A 14,645-nucleotide genomic window follows, 5' to 3' on the forward strand; every position below is an offset into this window, starting at 1 on the left:
CAAGAGAAGCCACTGAAATGAGAAGCCTGTACACCGCAATGAGGAGTAGCCCCCGCTCGCCACAACTAGAGAGAGCCCTTGTGCATCAATGAAGACCCAATGCAGAAGGAAGGAAGGAAATGAAACAGACATTTAATGCAAGCAGTACCTTTGTGGAGCAGTGAACCTGACTAACGTGATGGGAAGATGTTGAAGAGGTAGAGGGACCAACTTGGAAAGATAAAATGAAGCCCAAGTGGAATGGTTTTTCAAAAAATTTTTATTGAATATAGGTGATTTACAATGTTGTATTAGTTTCAGGTGTACAGCAAATGATTGGTATATGTGTGTGTATGTATTTATATATACATATATACACAGATATATATATGCACATATATATATACACAGACATATATATGCACATATATGTACACATATATATACACAGATATATATTCTTTTTTAGATTCTTTTCCATTATAGATCATTATAAGATATTGAGTATAGTTCCCTGTGCTACCAAGTGGGAGTTTATATTGAAGTAGGCAGTAGAGTACCTTTTACATGTCCTGAGCTAAGACATGCTAAAAGAGTATTTAAGATCCAATATGCTGAAGATTCTGGAGAGCACTGACTAGATGAGACCAGACTGGACACAAGGCAGTGTTCTGGGTATCTCCAGACCATCAAGTCTTAACAGAAGAATGACCACTCAGGGCTGGTATACAAAGTCTACAGTTCTCACTTTACTCAACAACAGGAAGTATTTCCACCTCAGACTTTTGTTAGATAAAATAATCACAAGTTTCCTGGGACCCAGCTCCTGCCTTTCACTCTTCTGAAATATCTGCACCTGCCACCTACTCCCAAGCCAAAGGCACACCCATGTTCATGACCTTGGCTCTGGAACCACACAGCTTCATCCATTTGTGTTTCTTTTCAACTCAGGAATTTCCTCTTGTCCAGTCCAGCCCAGATTCTTCACCTTGTCTAGTCCTAGCATGTCAAGCAGGCTGCGCTTATCGGCTTTTTACCCCATCTTCCACTTCCTGCTTCTAAGTCTGGTACCAAAAGACAATGCTTGTTGGCCTCATCCAGCCTGTCCCGCACTCAAGCTCCACCCTCTCTGATGGTGCTCTGTGCCTTTACCTTGCGGAAGAAGCCAGGCCTCTCTAAGGCTCCCATCAGAAAACTCAAGATGATCCAGTAGATATGATAACATTCCACTCTTCCAGAAGTTCTGGGGTCTCTCCCTATAATGTTAGATGATCAGAAAATAAAATACTACCTCAACACATTGCAAAAATGCTTTTTAAAATTATGTGCCTTTAGCCTTTATTTTACTTCCATTGGAGGTATTGCCAGCATATTCATTTTAGAGGTAGTAGTGAAGTGGTTAAGAATCAGATTTCTGCAGTTATACAGCCTGAGTTCAAAGGCTTCAGTTTATTTCTGGTCTCAAGACCCCAGTGTCCTTATCTGAAATATTAGGTTAACCATACACGCACATCATAGGTGTGTTGTGAGACTTAGAAGAGATGATTTCTTTAATTGGAATAATGCTTGGCACGTGGCAAGCACACAGTAAAGAGGAGCTATTATTGCATTACTAAGACATACACAATATATTACTTTTAGAGCTTAACTCCAGGGGGGGAAAATGTTTTGTCACCCAGTGGTCTGTGTTTCACACAGCATATATTCCTTTGTGCCTTTGCAGCCATACTCAGGGTTCCAATGCTGTAGTTAGCTCAGATCAAGTGACTGGTAATAGCTACTCCCTCATTTCCAATTTACAGGTTCTCAACCTGCACCTCAGCATCCCCTAGGAGCTCTAGAGCATATGAATCCAAATCTCAGGGAATGGTCCTGAGTATCAGTATTTTTAAAAATTCTCCATTGACTTTAATACATCCAATTGATTTAGACTTTCTGTTCTCTTTTTAATCTTAATTATCTGGCATTATATTTTATTGACTCAAATATTTTTGAAAATAGGGTTATGAAACTCACAAGGGATTGCTGGATGGGTGGAAGGGTGGATAGACGGACGGACAGACAGATGGATGACTCTAAGTATTACATGCACTAGGATTGTCACAATAAGAATGGAGAGCACAAGATGGGTATATATGTCATTTCAAAGATTTATGAACACACTGAGTATGAAGAATGAGGGACAGCAATAAATCAAAGATGACAGCATGTTTTCCAGTCTTGGGACCGAAGGGAAGGGTGATGCCATTAACAGTAACCAGGAAATGGGGAGCGGGTGTGTGCTTTCTAGTAGCTCATAAAGAAGCAGAGTGACCCCGATGCACATAATTTATTTCAGTAGCTGAATATACATGTGAAATTGACATACAAATGTAATGTGAAACTGCTATGCTCCACCTGACATCATTTCATTTACTCTGGTGTCTGTGGATACCGCATAAACAGGGGAGTAGCATTAGATACTTACGGACTAAGCTTGTGGAGAACTGCAATTACAGGACTCCTTATACAAAAAGAACACAAAGGAAAGAAATCATTCTCGGAAAATAACCTTAACTTCTATTTCTACTACTGAACTAGCAACCCGGATCTAGCAACAGACCTTTGTTATAACAGCTCTTCTGCCTTTCATCTTCTTTATATGGTATTTGGAGATGGTACTCTATTGTATCCAGAAATAAAACCATTCTATCACGGCTGTTAAAAATGAGTGAAACAGTAGCTCCTGGAGAGAATATAAATACCAGCTTTTTAGGTAAGTAATATGTACCAGCTGGGTGATTTAATACTGTGTCAACTTGGCTAAATAGGAAATATAAAAGAAGCCCCTTGGCTACGTGGCTCTAGGCTAGAGTTGTTCAGAGGAGAAATTGATATGTGCTTGAGAAGATGAAAGGAAGTAGAACGGCTACTCCCGAAAGTCGTGGGGTAAGACACAGAGGCGCAGAGGCACTGAGCACTCCTGTCTGTCCTCACCCTCACCGTTTTGTATGTGACCCTCCTCCCACTACAAGCCACGTGGATCTCCAGCCACAGGAGACGCACCGGGACAACAGCCTTCTACAGATTTCTTCACTAACTCCTCTTCACTGTCCCTCTGGCAGCTGGATGTGCTTGTCCAGATTTCCCTAAAAGCTCTGGCTTTCCAAAAGCACCAGTGCCTCTGTATAGCACAGGAAACTCTGCTCAACATTCTGTAGTAACCTAAATGGGGAAAGAATTTGAAAAAGAATAGATGCGTGTATCTGTATAACTGAATCACTCTGCTATACTCCTGAAACTAACACATTGTTAATCAGCTATACTCTAATATGAAATAAAAATAAAAAAATTAAGAAAGCACCAATGCCTGAGGAAGGCTGATTTGTGACTTTTCTTTGATCCTCCAACTCCTCTTCCCTGGATCTTACTTCCCTAGCACCTCCCACAATGGTATGAAGTCTAATTTCTAAGGTAAGTCCCTTGTACCGTAAACCTCACAGTGGTTCTGCTTCCCTAATCAAACCTTGACTAACACACCTGCCTTTTCCCTCCTATCATTTTTCATTAGGGGGACACATTCCATTGGTTTTGAATGCAGAGCCAGGCCCAGCAATGCAACTGCCTTTGAGCATCTTCTAGGAAATGAATAAAGTCTATTCCTGCCCTAAGGAGATCAGTTTAGTGGGAGACACAGACATATAAAAATATATATAAATCAGCATAAAGATTACAACAGTAGGTAGAGGTTGGCTTAAAGGGCAGTGAGAGCAGGAAGGAAGCATTGAGTCCGAGAGGCTGGAAGCAACCTGAGGACGAGCACCTGTCTCATACAGCATCATATTCCCAGGACCAGGCACAGCGCCTTAAACAAAATTAGTGCTCAATCAACATTTTTTTTCTTTTGGCCACACTGCTCAGCTTTCAGGATCTTAGTTTCCTAACCAGGGATTGAACCCGGGCCCCTGCAGTGGAAGTGCAGAGTCTTAACCACTGGACCACCAGGGAAGTGCCAACATTTCTTGATTGAACTAAACTGAATGTGTGTACGGCACAGGGTCAAGCCCTAAGAATATGTACAGCATAAAACAAGACAAGCAATTCTTGCCTTGACTTAGCTTACAGTCTAATGCGGTGATTCACAAACATTAGCATACATCAGAATCTCCTGGAAGGCTTGTTAAAACCTGAAGTGCTGGGGCTCATTTCTAGAGCTTCTCATTCGGTAGGTCTGTGGTGGGGCCCTGAAATTTGAGTTTCTAACAGGTTCCCAAGAGATACTGGTGCTGCTGGTCCAGATACCATACTTTCAGGACTGCTGGTGTAACAGTTCCCCGCCTGGCAGGCTACCCATTAGAATCACTTGGACAACTTTCAAAAAATACAAGCTTTCCTAGGAGCATCAGCCCAGGCCAATTAAATCATGTTTTAGAAGCTCTGCAGGTGATTTTAATCTGCAGATCAGGGTTGAAACTACTGATGTTAATGGTAGCAGTTACCATTCATTACTTGCTTGCTGTGTACTGGACACCATCTGAAGAGCCCATACACGTGATCACACCTGTGAACCCCATTTCACAGGTAAGAAAACTGAGGCTCAGAGAGGTGAGATAAACTGGCTAAGATTACATAGCAAGTGTTAGGAGAAGAGGCAGGATTGAACCCGGATCTTTCTGACCCCAGAGTCCACACTCAGAAACACCAATGACTCTGCCACTTGGGCCTCACAGAAACCGCACTCCTGATCTGAATATTGAATGGTGAGTAGAAGTGCTCCAGGCAGACAAAGGGGGAAAGCATTTCAGGCAAAGATACTGAGCTCCACATTTCTAGAGGTGCTGAAGAAGAGGCCGGAAGTTAGATGTATCCTGGGAAGGGTCTCTGAGCTGGATAGGAGGGCAGAACAGGATGACAGGGGTGGCCCACCCTCATCCAGGAGTCTAGAATTCTATAATGAGGCAATCTAGAACCTATGGACCAAGAGGAGAAAGAGATGGGCAGTGACGTTTGCTCAGTTGCCCTGAAAGAGTAATAACGAGTGGATGCCTCTCCTGCATTTCGTCTCTCTGTTTTAATCATCTACTACCACTTAGTTCTGAGATCTTATCTACCCTGAAACAACTTTATGCTAGTTCTATGTGCTAAGTAAATATTAATAAATAAAAGCCAGAACATATCACAAGGAAATGTAAGACTAAGATGGAGGTTATTCACATTTAAATATTCATTTAAATGTTGAAATTTACGATTAATTTTTCTCTAAGGTTCCTGATATCTGTCTTCTTTTTTTAGCATACTATTTTATAGTACATGCTATAATCTTTCATGTGGAAAATTTAGAAAGTACAGAATAAGGTAAAGCAGAAAATAAAAAGTCCTCTAATCTCACTAGCCAAAGGAAACCACTGTTGAAATTTTGGTTATGACTTTCCAGAAATATTTTCTCCAAATGCCTGTGAGTATGCACATTCCAAAAAGGAACTCATGCTGTGAGTATAACATATAATCTCTATTTTTTACTCAACCTGTATCATGACCATTTTTTATGCTCATAGATTTGATTTTCATAAATTCGTTCATACTTGTGATAAATATATGAATAACTTGTAATAATGATACACGGCTGAAAACCTGTAGCGGGTAAGAAAATTCGGTAAGTATGGTATTTGTTGCTCCTGTTACTATCTTGCCTGTGGCTGTTGTTACAAAAGGTGGATCCATGAACTAGGTGGAGACCCATCAGGGAGTGGCTGACTCACGACAGCTCTTACTTTCTGAATAAGTGTATCTACATTTGAGAGCTGACTCAGCTTGAATCTTGTTCAAGTAGGTGAGGATTCTTTGTGAGAGTCCAGCCCCAGTAAGAAGCAAGTTTTCTCTCACTGCCAGAAAAAATGAGAAACGGAGTGAATGACAGCAAGAGGCCGTCACCTTCCCCAAGGGTAACTTTCCTCTTTTATGGGGAACTGCTGCCCCTCAGAGGATAAATACAGAAATGAAGGTCTTTACACAGGTGCAGAGAACAAACACATGGATACTAAGTGGGGAAAGCGGGGAGGGTTGGGGGGGATGAACTGGGAGATTGGGATACCAAATTGTACACTCTAAATACATGCAGTTTATTGTATGCTAACTGTATCTCAGTAAAAGTTCTAAGAAAAAAAGAAAAAAATAAATGCCACTGTAGACCATCAATCCTCAAAAAAAAAAAAAAAAAGAAAGAAATGAAGGTCTTTATAGGAAACTCGAGGCCACTGGGAAAAAGTGCTTTCTCTCCTTCATGAGTATATTTGCATCCTTTCTTTTCCTGTTCTTACAAGGCTGCTATATCACTTCAGTTTGCCTCAGAGTTTACTGATTCCTTTTGTTACCTGGCCATGGTTATTTTTTCTGTGTGAACGTCCATATGTACCCAGGAAGATGTAGGACCCCAAAAGGGACCCTAGCTTTTCTGAAGCCTTTGGTAGTAAAATCTTTCCATTCTGGAGGACTGGTGTAGATATGCCACCAAAGACAGAGGACGAGAGCCTCCCTTGGTAGAAGCCTTTGCATTATATAGCATGACGCACCCGTGGAGGAAATTAGAAAATAAAGTGCAGTATAATATCTCAAATTCAATGAGTCTTCTATACTCAGTGACAGAAAAGACCACTAAGATTTTATGAGTCTAGGGGAAAGGATCATAAAGATTCTCACATTAAGCCTGAGGGGAAAATCTCCAGGCTGTGAGGAAAGGTAAATACGGGGCTGTCACTCTGTCTGCAAGTGGCCGGCAGGAAACTTAGCATTCTATGGCTCATAGCAAGGCATCAAGTAGGTTAACGTTTAGTCTTCAGAAAATTGAAACTTAAAAGGTCTTTTTCCTAGGAAAAGGTGATTTCCAAGTGGAAAAGTTTAAGTTTAGATGAGAGTTAAAACTCTGACCAAAATAAAACTTAAAACATGTAAATTACGATATAAAGATAACTAAATTATTAATGAAAATTTAGAGTATGTCTATTGTCTTCTAATATAAACACTCAAAAACATTTTTAGATGAGAGAAAGGAAAATTTAACTTTCATTAAATGACCTGTTGTCCTTCTTATTATAACGTGAAAAATAGAGGTAGGCAAATTGACAGCAAGCCAACGAGTAGTTACAAAAAAATAAAAACAAAAAATTTTTAAAGAGGATAATAGTGGAATGGTACCAGTTTCAAAAAACCTCATCCATAGGCATTTTCTACACCTCCGCCAAAGTGTATCCCAATAAAATCCACGTAAAGGCGACGTCCCTGGCGGTACAGTGGTTAAGACTCTGTGTTCCCAACGCAGGGGGCCCGGCTTCCATGCCTGGTCAGGGAACTAGATCCCATATTCGTGCAGCAACTAAGGAGCCTGCCTGCTGCAACTAAGACCCAGTACAACCAAGAAAAACCCCAAAATCCATTTAGACTGTCTCTGAAATTATCCTGAGACTATGAAAAATAGAAAGAACATGGCAACTGAACTATTCTGTAGAGCTAAATGAAGCAACCCAAGTAATTTTCCACAGATGAAAACTTTTTTTTGATGTATAAGTATACATATATCAGAGTGCTCTTCTTCCTATGAGTTTTTTTAAACTTTTAAAATTATGGTATAATTTTAGACTTATAGAAGAATTGCAAAAATAATACATAGTTCTCGTACACCACGTTTTACCCAGCTTCCCCTAATAACATCTTAGGGGATGCATAATCACATTACAATTATCAAAGATAAGAAATTAGCATTGGTACAATACTACACAGCAGACTTCATTATGACTTCCTGTGAGCTTTGAAATTATGTTTCAAAACCTACTTGATTCAAAAAGCAAGCCATTTAGAACACAAACATTATTTCTTTCTGTTACACAGCAAAACACATTGTATTTTTTTGTCTTTAGATTTTAATTTTTTTCACAAATTTTTTTTATATTCAAAATAGCAAGATAGTATTCTGAAGATTTTTAAGTGTTCATTTATATGTACAATAAGGCAAACTGAATTCATACTGGAAAAAGTGGCATCTGTAGAATTGTGGATTTGGCTTAAAGGACTTAAATTATGGCCTGAGGGATGTGTTCATGTTTCATCAATGGATCATAAGCTTTTGCTAGTCAAAAAATTTGTGATTAGCCACTTAATTGCAGAGATTTCAGTTCCATTCCTGAGTTACCACGAAAAGCAGCGGTTCTCAAAGTGTGGTCCTCAGACCCGCAGCATCAGCATCACCTGGGAGCTTGTCAGAACATGTGTATTTCCAGCGATCTGTGTTTCACAAGCCCTAGGTGATTCTGAAGGCTAAACTTTAAAAACCTCTGATGAGAAATGTTTTGATGACTAGGTAGAGGGGAGAAGGAGAAGGGAGGAACTAATGGAGATCAGGAAATTCTCAGTGGGACAGTCAACCTGCCTGCTTGTTAACAAGAAGGTCTTGGTTCAAACTTTGTTTCCAAGAAATAGATTATATTTCATTTCTCTTAAATACTGACATAACCTTTGCTATGCATCAAGGTTTCACCTTTGACCTGAGTGAATCCGTTCCAAAGACTACAAAATGATTAACATAGAGCCTCTACATTGATAACCTCTTCTGCCAGAAACCAATTTGATCACTTTCTTGCCAGAAAACGAGTACAGGCAGTCCTCGCTTTGTACAGTTCTGATATGCACCAATTTCAGCCACAGTGATCTAAATTAAGACCAGTTCCCCAATAACACTGTGCAAATTTCAGTTACCACAGCACATTACCTGCGAGTAATGACACAGGACAAACATCACTACCCTCAAAACACTAGGCAAGTAAGAGATGTGCATCACGATCTGTAACCAATCACATCAATTCTTTCAAAGTCTACTGAGGACTAGTCACCGTGCATCTGTTACTCAGCATGCAGTTGCTGCTTTGCCTTCCGGTGATAAAACCCACCTGACATTTTACAAATGAATAACGGAAAGAGAGAATTGTCCAAGAAAGATGAAAGTGCAGCCAAAAAGAAAAAAAAGAGGAAAAGTGATATTGCTAGAAGTGACATTGAGAGTGATTAGAAGATACGGGTGGGCAAACGTTGATACCGCTGCCATTCTTGAGACTCTGGACATACAGCCAGGGGAGCTTTGGGAATGTGAATAAACGCGACATAAATGGGGAAAGTGGTTGTGACACCAAGAATGAAGAGGTGCCAGTGGATCTGATGTCTGTAAAAACCTTCACATTGAAGGACCCTCAGAGAGATTTCATAACATTGAGATCACGAAAGATAAAATCTTATAAGCAAAAATAAGTTGTCAGATTGTTCCCCCCTGAGAGTGGGGAGCTATATAAGTGGATTGGTGGACTTTCGGGGAATTAGCAGCTGAAAAATTGTGTAGCAAGTTGGAAATATTTTAGTTCAGAGACTGTTGTTGTATCTCGTATGTTACCTTTGTTGACAGAAAATCAAGGCATAATCAAGCTAAGAAGAGGATTATAACCCTGGACATAGATTTGCAGAAGCTGTGAGAACTGTTCCACTGGCCAAGAGTCAGACATGCAGTTTTATACATTCTTGAGACAAAGAATTCATGTACCACATTGACAGGTTAACATTGTACATCAAATTCATCAGAGATGTTTTCGTCAGTTATGTGTGTACAGAGCAAGCCTTTGGTCAATGTGAGCCGCTGTATGGGATTAAAAAGAAATATTAATCTGAAAATTACATTGCTGGTGTCTGAAGAAAAGGACCCCTTTTCTCAAAGGTTGATTATATTGTCCTGCTTTGAGGAGGTGTGGTTAATGTATCACGCAGACGCACGTTGCACACTGGGAAAGTCTCACCACAAAGGGGGGAGTGTGTTGGGTTTTTTTAAATTTTTGCCTTAGATTGTCTTGCCATAGAAAAATTTATGATTTTTCCTTATCACCTTTGTAGTCTAAAGTTTGATTTCTTTCTGGTTGTCATTCTTAGTAAGTTACTAGTCTGGTAGTAATTAAATTATTGTCTATTTTTTTTCTGAAAGATATAAATACTCGTGAATTTTCTTTACTAAGCTAGAAAGGGATTTTTGGCTCTTCTCCCACATTTATGGTGGTTAAAAAGAAGAAAGGGGAGGAGAAAAAGGAGGGGACAAGGGAGGGGAGAGGGGGGAGACTGGAGAAGAAGAAGAGGTGCTCTGTTCATCCACCCACTCATCCCCCTTCCAGATTGTTCTTTTACTGTGTTTTGTCTTTATTTTAGGTATTCAGTTATCCAATGTCTTAGTCATTTTAAATGTTCTATTTCATGTTCTCTTTCAGATAGTCTTTCTAATACCTGAAGTTCATGGCCACAGAGTCCTACCGCTTGCTGTAAGTGCTGACTCTCAACATGGTGAGTTGTTTCCACGTATGTTTTGATTATGATCAAAACATATGATCTGTAGCAGGGCTCGCTTTTTCCTGAGAGCACCCATCGTGCCCCGGGTGAAGAAGAGTCCTGGCAGATCCGTCCTCTGTTGACTTCCAACAAGAGTCTTGGGATGTCACTGGGCTTGGACTCATTTTTATGTTAAGTTCTCAGCTTGGGGTTGGGGGACTTTGTCGGTGAAAGAAATTCAATCTCCAAACCTCTATGAGGAACTCGACTCTAAGATGTTAACAACAGGGGAAACTGGGTGAGGAGTCTGTGGAGGAACTCTGTGTACTCTCTTTGCAACATTTCTGCAAACTTAAAATTATTCCAAAATAAAAAGTTGATTTTACAAAAGGGAAGCCCCTAGGTTAGACCCTGAGGTAGCCATGGAGTCAGCTTGCATGCCTCCTGGTCCTGTGTTCATTTCCATCTTCATTTTGTGTATCTGCAATATCCCTTTTGCCTTGCAAGTTCATTTGTGAATTTAAAATAAATTTTGTCGTAATTTATCTAGCATATCTGAGAGATATTACAAGTGGATTTTCAGATCATATCAGTCCACTACACATGGGAACTTAATTTCCCATTTTCTCTTTAATCCACACAAATCAAGCTTTTATCCCCACCCGTGAAACTGGTCCAGCCAGCCTTACTAATAACATTCATCTTGCAAACCTAGTGGTCAATTCCTAGCAGTCAGCTACTCAGTCTTCTGTTAGCATTTGAACAGTTGAGCATGCCTTCCTTGAAACCCTTTGTTCTCTTGGTCTGTCACCCTCTCCTCCCATTTCTCCTACTTCAGTGACCTCTTCTCAGAATTTTTTGTGGTCTCTCCTTCGCTGATCTTCAAGTGTTGAGTGCCTCTGGACTCAAGTCTTGCACCCAGTCTCTTATAATTCTGCGCTCGCTTCATGGGTGATACTATTCAGTGCAGTGATTTTAAATGTCCTGCATGTGCCCTGACTCTCAAATTGAGCTCTCAGGACCTGATGACCTGATTTCTTCTCCTACCCCTGCCCCCCCGCCTTGGGTCCCCCACTAATATATACAACTGCCTGTTCAATATCCCTGCTTGCTGTCAAATTTCATATAGCCCAAACAGAACTCGCAATTTGGTGCCAAAAGTATCAGATAGCTTGTTCAGTATACGCCTGTGGTAGGCCTTGACCAGGCCTGGTGATGTAGCAGCAAATGGAAAAGTAAATCACTGTGGCCTAGCAAAACCTCATTATGGGGACTTCCCTGGTGGTCCGGTGGTTACGCCTTCGAGCTCCTAATGCAGGGGGCGTGGGTTCAGTCCCTGGCCAGGGAACTAAGATCCCACATCCCGCATGCTGCATGGCATGGCGGTGGCGGCGGTGGCAGGGCGGGGGGGGACCCTCTTTGTGGAGCAGTAGGTAGACTTTTGAGTGTGAACATGGTTGTTCCCCAGTAGCAGTATGAGATGGTAAAACCACAGGGTTCTGCACTGACCACCAAATTTCAAGTATACCTTCATGAGGGCCTTCAATCCAGAGACCTAATATTTTATCAATACTATCTTTGGAGAGTAAACTTCTAGGCTAGCCAGAGTAAAGGAGAGAAAGTTGCCTAACTACGTGGAGTAGGGGAGGAACTCCTGAAGTCTGCTTTTTCTTTTTTTCTTCATTTAATGTCACATTTATTCTCATTACATTGGGCTGGGGAAGGAAGGAGTTGTGAGTGTAGAGAAGTGCACTATTTCATTGTCTTTCAGACGGAATTGGGATCCAGGTTCTAACTTCTTTTGAGTTCAGGATCTGAATCAGAGTCAGAGGAAGTTGACTGCAGCTGGGGGCTGGGGGCTGCTAGGAAAAAGGCAAGGAACGGGAATGTACTTGACCTCAGAGGACTCCTGTTCCAGGGCTCCCCCCCAGGCACCTGAGGATTCTTCATGTCGATCTCATGTTGGGGGGAGTTGTGGGCACAGCAGCTCCCCAAAGGGAACGTGACTGGCACAGGCCTGGGACTGGTACTCAGGAGGCCGGAGGCGGGCCACGTGTGCACAGGGAGGACCTGAGAAGACACTGCCCAACCATCTGTATCCCAGGACCCTGTGACGGGGCCCCTCCATTAGGACCGGGCCAGGGCTTGCTCCTTGACCTCTGGTTGGCCTCATGAACAGTGGAGCATAAATCCTGCAAATTTATGAGCATCTGGACACGTTGTTGCCACTCTTCTTTATGCCCCGGGCTTGAGGCCCTGGGCAGTTGTTTTTGGCCATACCTGAGTCGTCTTCTCACCACTTCACATTCAAGAAATTCCCATTCTTATAGGAAACTCCCGATTTCCTGGTCACTCTAAGGTTTAATTAACTGGCCTGTTGGCTTTTCTGATCCTGGGTTTATTTTTCCTCCTTTATTTCCTGGGGGGTTGCCAGTGATTTCAGCGTGAAGTGGCAGTTTCTCTATTTCTATTCCTGAGTTTTCTCTGCAACCACAGGGTTCTAATCCAGGGCCGGCAAAGCGCTGGTGTCCAGGGTCTTCTGCGCACGAGCCACTGCCTGTACCCCTTGCTTGGCCCTTGTAGTAAACCTTTCTCTGCTCCAAACCCCAACGTTTCCGTTTGTTTGGCCTCACTCTGCATCATGCACGTGAACCTGGGTTGGGCAACACAGGCACTTCCTCTGACCTGTTGGAATTCAGAAGTGCTGGAGGTGCCCCGACCTCAGAGAGGCAGCAGTGAGCGGTGGGGTGAAGCGAGATCTTAATTCCCTGCCCAGGAACTGAACCTGGGTAGCTTGGATGAAAACCGGGAATCCTAGCCACCAGACCAGCAAGGGCAAGAGGCTAGAAGCTATTTTTCCCTGGCTCTTGCTCCCACGAAAAACGCATTTCTCACGGAGGCAAGAACTGTAAAAGCGGATGAAGTTTATTGTTAGAAACATAGCACAACAAGTGGGTGAGCACACAGAGAAACAGCTTACTTAGTAAAGACAGAAGCAAGGCAGAGATGTACACCCGGAGAGAAAGGGTGTGGGCGTCCCCCCCCCAACCCATAATGAGGAGACGTGCAGGAAAGAGGCGGTGAAGTCATTTACATAGGGCAGTTCTTCCAGGTCTTTGTTTACCTTTGGCCAATTATCTGGTTTCTTTTTCCACACCTGACCCTCCCCAACATGTGTGCGCAACATTTTTCCAAGATGGATTTCAGCCCAGAGGCCTATGGCAAGGTCTTAGCATCACATGTTATGCAGTGGTGCCCCCTTCTTTTTGACCTCCACGGAGCCTTTCTGTGCATGTGTCATGTCTCCCTTGTCCCGAGGATGCGGAGTGCATGACCTCTTGATCTCTTGACAGGGTTTAGCCCCTCTCTGTCCCTGCCATAAACGTGTCCAATGTCCAGTTATCTACCCTATTCCTGTTTCTCTTTCTTATATTGAAGTGCAGATACTGAAATATAGACAGGAGTCCGGTCATAAATATGTAGTCCAGAGCCCGGTTGTCTCTTGCCTCCGGAAATGTACATAGGGGGCTGGTAGTGAATGTCTGGCCTGAAGCTCATCTTCTTCTCACCCCAGGAGGTGGGAACAGGAGGCCAGTTGTAAATGCCTAGCCTGGAGACCATCTATCTCCTGCCTCAGCCCGAGTGTAGAAATGTGTTTGCTCCTCTCAGCTCTGGCAGTTTCTAACTGCTTTTTCAACAGACTTTCAACCAGCATTCATGTTGTAATCTCACATCCCTGCATCCAAAAGAACATGGTGCTACCAGTTGCTGAGTCTTTTGGTTGTTCTGCAATAGAAACCAGGTCGCTTACCAGCTTTCCCCACTCTGAATTTAGGATGAAGCTTTCTCCCATCTGCTAATTTTCTCGTCATTTTCTCATTCACTTTCCGATTTACGTTTTGTGGGCTGTTGTCTCTTGAGTGTTTAAGTCTCTTCAACAAGACTTTTTACCATTATTTTAGTGAGCTTTCAAGAGACGGCAGAGGTTAAACATCAACCTTCTAACTTTAACCAAAATCAAGACGTTACTATAAAGTCCCCATTTGAAGAAGGGTGGGGTGGAGCAAAGGCGGAGCCATTGATACCCTTAGGAACCTAACAATCCACCTAGATCCACAAACTATTCCGAGTTGCCTGGGAAACTTTGAAATCTCAGGTCACACTAGTTAGCCTAAGGGACCGCCTGGGGGAGTTCTCATCACAGTTCTCTCAAGGTATGCATTCAAATGCAAGCATTTTGAAGTAAATCATTTAATCTCTGTACAGTCCCTTGACAGTTTTTTGCCTCGAGGAACCAGGGTCACTGCAAAGAAGGAAAGCAACCCAAATTGGAAAATAGGTGC

The sequence above is a fragment of the Hippopotamus amphibius genome, chromosome 6 (assembly GCF_030028045.1).
Source record: "Hippopotamus amphibius kiboko isolate mHipAmp2 chromosome 6, mHipAmp2.hap2, whole genome shotgun sequence".
NCBI classification, from domain to species: domain Eukaryota; kingdom Metazoa; phylum Chordata; class Mammalia; order Artiodactyla; family Hippopotamidae; genus Hippopotamus; species Hippopotamus amphibius.